The 8,813-nt window shown below is 31.4% G+C and overlaps 1 long non-coding RNA gene across 1 annotated transcript; it reads right to left on the reverse strand.

Annotated features, from left to right (window-relative positions):
- Positions 1 to 275: 275 nt before the first annotated feature.
- Positions 276 to 6,061, reverse strand: LOC134706990 (uncharacterized). Its single transcript, XR_010105676.1, has 3 exons — positions 5,902 to 6,061; positions 4,812 to 4,911; positions 276 to 630 (listed from the first exon to the last, which is right to left on the reverse strand). It is a non-coding gene; the product is annotated as an uncharacterized LOC134706990 (long non-coding RNA).
- Positions 6,062 to 8,813: the final 2,752 nt, after the last annotated feature.

Genomic DNA, 8,813 nt, shown 5'->3' on the forward strand with positions numbered 1-8,813 from the left:
TAAGCTGGTTTAATTGATGTATACGCAATATCTCCTTTTTAATATTTATGTTATATTCAGAATATAATCTACTGAAAAGATTTGGTTATACTCAAGCCAATGTGAAGAAGAAAAGGTACATGCATTAAGGATTAAACATCATCTTTTTCTGTTGTTCAATGGAAAGTTTGTTCACTACAATTGGGATTTGAATGAATTGATTGTTGGTTTGTTGGTTCTATGATCGAATTTGCAAAAATACCTCAAAATATGATGGTCATATAAACACTTCAAATTTGGTTATTTCAATTCTATTTATTTAACAAATACATTTTTTTGGGGACCCGATATTCACAATCATACAAACTGGTGTACCATAGTTCTTATTACATTAGCATTATGTGGTATTTAAATGTACTTGTGGTTGACATATATACACTCCAAGTTTACTCTGCCTAATGCTCTTGGTCTCACAAAACTGTTGAACTGTTAGTATTATTTTAACTGTTCTCCTGTTTACAATATTATAATTTTTGCTCATGAATTCCTTCCTTTACTGACACTTCTCCTTGTAAGATTCCAATGGTCATGATGATATAATCCTGTTGTTCATAATCAATAATCCTATCCTTTGAAAATTTTCCACAGCAGCTGTAATGTAAAAACAAAAGAAAATGTATTTTGGTGCACCGTGGGCAATCATTTTTTTTTAATGGAATAGCAAAGTATACTTAAACATAATTTTTATTCAAATCCCAGCATGAACATATGTAGATGTTTGTCAGAAATGGAGATATGTCCTTTTTATAAACACAAGTCTGCTTTACTTATCTCAAAACTAAAAAGTTTGATATACATGTATCAGTGAATCACTGTCACAATACACCAAATATAGCCTATTGTGAATATCATATCTGAGTAACTGACCATTGGTCATTCTTGAAGGCTGTACAGTCTTTTGAGGTGAGTTGTCTCAGTGGCAATCGTACCACATCAACTCTGATTTTTATACAAGTTAAACCAGATGCTCCGCAGGGAGTAGCTTTATACGACCGCAGAGGTTGAACCCTGAACGGTTGGGGCAAGTATGGACACAACATTCAAGCTGGATTCCGCTCTAAATTTGGATTGTGATTAAATAGTTGACACAGCATAGGTTTCTGACACAGAATGAATGTATTCAAATAAACTTAAAATTTTTGTTTTCTCTTAGAGCAATTCAGTATGCTGTTGAATATTAATCCTCTCAAAAAAATGTTTGAAGAAATTTTCTTTTTAAATGAGAAAAATTGAACCCAATTTTTTAATCACATCCCCCTTTCCCTTATTCAAAAACTAATTTCAATTAAAATATTCTAATGGAATTTGCAACAATTACTACTCATTTAAATACATCATAAAATATTAAGATGTAAAAAAACTGCTTGTTATCACTGAATGGTAAAGATTATTTAAATTTATCAGTTGGTAGTAAAAAGTGAATATGCATTGTATATTGTATATAACAAAGATTTCAGTTGATTCTGGACAAAGAAAGATAACTCCAATTAAAAAAAATTCTTGCAGATATTTCTTGCTTACTATACTGGACAAAGAAAGATAACTCTTAATAAAAAAAAAATTTGCTATTTCACAATATTGTGAAATTATATATTTTTTGCCATTGCACAATACTGTGCAATTGAAAAGACTTGCTATTGCACAATACTTAATATAATAATTTTAGATCCTGATGTGGACCGATGTGGACCAACTTGAAAACTGGGCCCATAATCAAAAATCTAAGTTCATGTTTAGATTCAGCATATCAAAGAGGCCCAAGAATTTAATTTTTGTTAAAATCAAACTTAGTTTAATTTTGGACCCTTTGCACTTTAATTTATACCAATTTTAAAACTGGAGCAAAAATTAAGAATCTACATACACAGTTAGATTTGGCATATCAAAGAACCCCAATTATTCAATTTTTGATGAAATCAAACAATGTTTAATTTTGGACCTCGATTTGGGCCAACTTGAAAACTGGGCCAATAATCAAAAATCTAAGTACATTTTTAGATTCAGCATATCAAAGAACCCCAAGGTTTCAATTTTTGTTAAAATCAAACTAGGTTTAATTTTGGACCCTTTGGACCTTAATGTAGACCAATTTGAAAACGGGACCAAAAATTAAGAATCTACATACACAGTTAGATTCGGCATATTAAAGAACCCCAATTATTCAATTTTGATGAAATCAAACAAAGTTTAATTTTGGACCCTTTGGGCCCCTTTTTCCTTAACTGTTGGGACCAAAACTCCCAAAATCAATACCAACCTTTCTTTTATAGTCATAAACCTTGTGTTTAAATTTCATAGATTTCTATTTACTTATACTAACGGTATGGTGCGAAAACCAAGAAAAATGCTTATTTGGGTCCCTTTTTGGCCCCTAATTCCTAAACTGTTGGGACCGAAACTCCCAAAATCAATACCAACCTTCCTTTTGTGGTCATAAACATTGTGTTTAAATTTCATTGATTTCTATTTATTTAACTAAAGTTATTGTGCGAAAACCAAGAATAATGCTTATTTGGGCAATTTTTGGCCCCTAATTCCTAAACTGTCGAAACTAAAACTCCCAAAATCAATCCCACCCTTTCTTTTGTGGTCATAAACCTTGTGTCAAAATTTCATAGATTTCTATTAACTTAAACTAAAGTTATAGTGCGAAAACCAAGAAAATGCTTATTTGGGCCCTTTTTGGCCCCTAATTCCTAAAATGTTGGGACAAAAACTCCCAAAATCAATACCAGCCTTCCTTTTATGGTCATAAACCTTGTGTTAAAATTTCATAGATTTCTATTCACTTTTACTAAAGTTAGAGTGCGAAAACTAAAAGTATTCGGACGACGACGACGACGCCAACGTGATAGCAATATACGACGAAAATTTTTTAAAAATTTGCGGTCGTATAAAAACTGTACATTGACTTATCAGTATTTATCATAACAAGAGGCGGTGTTGCTCACCTTGGTCTATGTGCATATCATAAATAAAGGACACAGATGGATTCTTGACAAAATTGTGTTTTAGTGATGTATTTGTACATCCAACTATACTGAACATTCTTGTTGCTTACAATTTTATCTATCTATAATGAACTTGGTTCAGTAGTTAAAAATGTTTTGTAAAAATTTAAAAAATTTGTGATTTTTTTTTTAAATTGACTATAAAGGGCAATTATTATAACTCCTTAAGGGGTCAATTGACCATTTTATTCCTTTGACTAATGTGTAGGTCTTACTCTACTGTACATTATTGCTGTTTACAGCTTATCCTCTATCTATAATAATATTCAAGATAATAACCAAAAGCTGCCAAATTTCTTAAAATTACCAATTCATTGGCAGCAACCCAACAACCGGTTGTTCTATTCATCTGAACAATTTTTGGAAGGAAGATCTTGACTTGATGAACAATTTAACCTAATGTCAGATACAATGTATGCTCTATATGCTTTGGTTTCAGAGATATAAGTAAAAATCTACATTTTACCCCTATGTTCCATTTTTAGCCATGGTGGCCATCTTGGTGGGTTGGCTGGGTCACTGGACACACTTTTGAAACTAGATACCCCAATGATGAGTGTTGCCAAGTTTGCTTTAATTTTGCTCAGTAGTTTCAGAGGTTAAGATTTTTGTAAAAGTTAAGAATTTTATAAATTAGTTAACAACAGATGCAAAGTACTGAGAAAAGCTCACTTGGCTGAGGGCCAGGTGAGCAAAAAATGAAGTTCAGGTCAGATGAACACTGCAGACAAAACCTACACCATGCAATCATTCCTAGCTACACTTATAGTTGATATATTGATTATAGTATCTTGGAAACAGACATAACCATGAAAACTAACACTGACCAATGAACTGAGAATGAGGTCAGATGACACAGGTACACCTTACAATATTCCATACAATACATATATTTGATCTAATTGTTTATAGTACATGTACAATCATCTGACACACCAAATATATTTTAATTTATGGAAGTTCCCTACTCATTTTCAAAATAACAAGCTTTTCTTAAGACTAGTATGTATATAGATATGTAATAAAAAGGAACCAAAACATAAAATAAATATTAAGGCCAATGTGCTTGTTTTCCAGATATTAGCCATTTAAATTTTCGCAGGAAAACGTTCTCTCATAAACATGTTTAAACCCGCCGCATTTTTGCGCCTGTCCCAAGTCAGGAGTCTCTGGTCTTTGTTAGTCTTGTATTATTTTAATTTTAGTTTCTTGTGTACAATTTGGAAATATTATGGCGTTCATTATCACTGAACTAGTATATATTTGTTTAGGGGCCAGCTGAAGGACACCTCCGGGTGCGGGAATTTCTCGTTACATTGGAGACCTGTTGGTGACCTTCCGCTGTTGTTTTTTCTATGGTCGGGTTGTTGTCTCTTTGATACATTCCCCATTTCCATTCTCAATTTTATCTCTTTGATTTTTAATAGCTTTATTATTGACAATTTAAGTTCAAAAAACAATTAAAAAAATAACAAAGATTTTATAAGATTTTTACAGACAAGATTGATGGCATATAATTATGCATATAAAAGATTTATAGAAAAAAAATGGGGATCAATTTGGGAATTTTTTTAAAGACATTAAATGAATAAAACCTGAGGATTGCGACAATCTGACAAAAATCACAAAACATGACAAGCAAACATCCTTAATATATATATATACATGTAGTAAATGATAAATTTTGTAGACATGTTTGGAAATTGTCTTTGAATAACTCAATGTATCCTATATATATATATATGCATCATTTATATTTACCTAAAAGATAATTTTCTTTTCTTTTAACAGTTTGTTAGATCTATACTATAGTATATATATACAGGATCTGATCATACACCAAAGAACATATTTGACAAACCTAACAAAGAAAAAAATAATAATAGTTTATACATATTAAATAATATAGAATTTTTTTATTTTTTTTACCCACCCTTAAATAGATGATCATAAAGTTTATGTTTAACTGTTACAGCCTTTAAATAGTATATATATTTGTGGCTATGGCCCAGAATCAGGGTTAAAAATACTTATTTACATGATTGTGAATCTGCTATTAAACATGTCTCCTCTTGTTTTTGGTGGTTTACTGTTGTTCAGTCTTTTATAAATTAGTTTTCTAAATAGTGGTGTGTGGACATATGGTTGTTGTTTTGTTTTATAAGACATAAGTTTCTCTTCCACTTCTAAGTTTGGAATGTCTCTTTTAATTTTTCTGTATCATTTGACATGACCATTCCTTTAAAGATTAACAACTTATTGAGGGAGTTGACAAGACATTTTTTGTGCTGACTGTTAAGGTATAGTATTGGTTGACTTTGCAATCAAATTTGAAGTTAAACAACTTTTTCAGTATATAGTATAACGACCAAATATCACTAGTTTTCCCCAAATTGCTGATATCTGGTATGATTTTAAGGTACTTTTCATTCCAGCTATTTGTCCTTATGACCTATTTGTTGATCTGGTCTTTTTGAACATAAACATCTGGGCCTTTTATAGCGGACTATGCAGTATCGGCTTTGCTCATTGTTGAAGGCCGTACAGTGACCTACAGTTGTTAATGTCTGTCATTTAGGTCTCTTGTTGACAGTTGTCTCATTGGCAATCATAGCACATCAACTTTTTTATATTGTTGACACAAGGCCATGGCAAGTATAGGCCGACTAATTATTTATCTTGTTTTTCCCCCTTCTTCAAATTCTGATGCAAGGCAAAATGGCATACATTTTTCAATCACTAAGTGGAAATGTCATTATGAGAATTTAAAATGTACATCATACATGAAAAATTGATAGCTACTGCTTATTACATGTATAATGTTTGCTACAAAACAGTATCTAATACTTACCAATTTATATTCAGTTGTTGGAAGAGTGATTTGCACTGAAATTAAAAAAAACACATTTATTTTCATGCATACATGAATACTATACACTGAGGTACACATAATTTGCATAATCTGCAAATATTTTTACAAAATTTACTTAACCATCAGGTGGATAGTTGTCTCATCAACGCATCCGTGACATTGGCATTTACATTGCATGCTGCATCTCCTTATTTTGATACATTTGTATTAGCATTGTATTTTTTTTTAGATTTATATCAATTTGACAGTTCTAAAAAAGGTTTAAACTTCACAATGTTATTGCTTTTGTCATTACAGTTTTGTAGACATACATGTATACAGATGCAGGATTCATTTTGTGATTATAAGCATAAGTTTTAAACATTTGTATGAGACATACTTCAGTTAGAGAACAGAAACTACAAATTTAGCCATTTTTTCTAATAATGGGGCATATCTTTTTGACTCCAAAAAATTTCAACCTCAATCTGTGCTTTGTGGTAATACATTGTGTTTATGTAGTAGCACTTTCATTATATTTAGTGGAGACAAACTTATGTTGGATTATGAAACATTATAACAAGACTGCCTATGATCAATCAGGTATCCAATATCCATAGTCCAAGTACATTTGTACATGTAGTTACATAGCATGTATTACATGAATATATAAAAATAAGATGTGGTATGATTGCCAATATGAATTAGAGTTTAAAGACATTCACAATTCTACACAAGTGACACAGAAATAAACAACTATGTACAACCTTCAATAATGAGTAAAACCTAAACTGCATTTTCGGCTATAAAAGGCTCAAAATGACCAGTGTTGTATAACAATACAAGCCAGAAAACTACAGCCATTGGAAATAAGTTTCAATAACTTTTGTGGGTCATCCTAAGAAATGAGGCTACAGTGAAAATCTTATCGTTTTAAATTTCACTTGTTATGTAATCTTTAAATATAGGAAGATGTGGTATGAGTGCCAATGAGAAAACTCCCAATGCAATTTACAATTTATGAAAAATAAAGTAAACCATTAATATAGGTCAAGGTACATCCTTCAACATGTTATGATGTAGCCTTGGCTCACACCAAACAGCAAGCTATTAAGGGCCCCAAAATTACTAGTGTAAAACCATTCAAACAGAGAAACCAATGGTTTAAGGTGGTCCCTAACACTACAGGGAGATAACTCTGTAAAATCAGTTTAACGCTTTGATTATGTTGCGTTGTTAAGGGAATATTAAGCTTCTCAATGACCAAAATAAGTGTTTGTCAAACTGCTATATAACCAGTGAACAATTTAATTTTTCTGATAAAACGGTTGGTTCAATTTTTTTGAAATTTTTATTTTTGTTAAACATTTGTCAAAGGGTTCAAACATTGTCAAAGTAAATACTTTTTCAATTTTTTTTTAGATAAGTAAACAAGCCAAATTAATTTTACCACCTCAATCTATATAAAAACAAGAAATGAAAAACATGACTGTATGAATTAAAGAACCTTAGTGAGCACGCTCACATACCCCACGTCCCCACAATGGCACATTGTCATTGGAGAAATTAAATAAGTGTAAGGAAAAAAATTGTGTAAAAAAAATATTGAATAATAGTTTCCTGTCTGCTGTCAATATGCACATCTACATGCATAGTATGTCCTTATTATCTACAAAATTTCATGAAATTCTGTTGTGTGGTTTCAGAGGAGTTGAGATGACAAACTGTTGCAGAAGTACATTGAAGCAAATAAGTTCAAAAGGGGCGTAACTCCTAGAAAAAAAATGAATCAAAATTTCTTGTCGAAATGCACATCTACGTAGTATGTCCTTATTATCTACAAAGTTTCATGAAATTCTGTTGTGTGGTTTGAGAGGAGTTGAGATGACAAACTGTTGAAGTAGTACCTTAAAGCAAATAAGTTCAAAGAGGTGTAACTCCTAGAAAAAAAATTGAATCGTAATTTCCTGTCGATATGCACATCTACATAGGGTGCAATCAACAGTTTTTTTCTATGACGTCATTTTTTGAGGGACCATGCATATGTGACCCTTACTGGTAGACTGATTAATAAAGATACTTGTATAAAACTAGATATCACTGGAATCAGAATGTTCTCTAGTTTATAATGAAATAAAAATAATGTGTACTTTTAATATATTATAAAAATTTCATGCAATAAACATGGGGGGGAAGGTATAATTTTAACATAAAAAACTTGAAATCAGGTCAAGTGCACACCCATGAAGACATGATCCATGCACATTTTTCATAATCAAAACTGTATGAATTTTGTAAGTTTTTACCTGGCCTTTCAAAAAAATCTTGTTTCAGGGTACGGTTTCCTGCTCCGAAAAGAGCTACAGTGGCTGCAAATAAGTTTTCAATTTTCACTGCTAAAAAAACAGACTGTTTACAGTGTTGTCTCCCCTCGAAACATGTTTATTTAATATAATTTTTAAAATCATTTCAATCATTCAACCTGTTTTAATTGAAAGCTAATTAACTAATTTTTACAGTCAAATACAAAAAACATGATACTTATTCACCAAGTAAGTAAATAAATAGGGGTTTTCCTCCATGGTTATTTTTAGACGGGGAATAACCCCTAGTTTTTAGTACGAAACTGTTTATAGCACCCATAGTATGTCCTTATTATCTGAAAAGGTTTCATGAAATTCTGTTGAGTAGTTTCAGAGGAGTTGCGATGACAAACTGTTGCAGTAGTACATTAAAGTAAATAAATTCAAAGGGGCGTAACTCCTAGAAAAAAAATTGAATCGCAATTTCCCGTCAACATGCACAACTACATAGTATGTCCTTTTTATCTGGATTCACCACTGCGCTGACATGGCTGACATCAGATTCTATTCATATATTCTATACACTGGCTTAAAAACATGTAAAAGGTC

The sequence above is a fragment of the Mytilus trossulus genome, chromosome 1, assembly GCF_036588685.1.
Source record: "Mytilus trossulus isolate FHL-02 chromosome 1, PNRI_Mtr1.1.1.hap1, whole genome shotgun sequence".
Classification (NCBI taxonomy): domain Eukaryota; kingdom Metazoa; phylum Mollusca; class Bivalvia; order Mytilida; family Mytilidae; genus Mytilus; species Mytilus trossulus.